Source organism: Penaeus monodon, chromosome 34, assembly GCF_015228065.2.
Source record: "Penaeus monodon isolate SGIC_2016 chromosome 34, NSTDA_Pmon_1, whole genome shotgun sequence".
Classification (NCBI taxonomy): domain Eukaryota; kingdom Metazoa; phylum Arthropoda; class Malacostraca; order Decapoda; family Penaeidae; genus Penaeus; species Penaeus monodon.
Genome location: NC_051419.1, coordinates 4,545,812 through 4,546,110, shown reverse-complemented (window position 1 = coordinate 4,546,110; position 299 = coordinate 4,545,812).

Sequence of the window (299 nt, the reverse complement as noted above, 5' to 3'; positions counted from 1 at the left end):
CAATGTCGTAAAATGTTTACATTGCTACACAACACATGTTTTGGTATATTTCAGTGACAGATGTATTTATCCATTCCCCCCCAGAAATTTACAGGAGAAAAGAATTCAGCTCAACTGTAAGGGAAAAAACGGGGATCAAAAACAGATTCTAAAAAGTTTCTCCAACGCATAGAATATCAAAATCCCAAAACCGATGATGGGTTCCTTTGCAGCGAAATGTTTATTTCAACTTGCTGTGGAAATATTCATACCACACGAAGAGCCACTCCGGATGTTGACTTAGGGCAAAAGAGGGAATG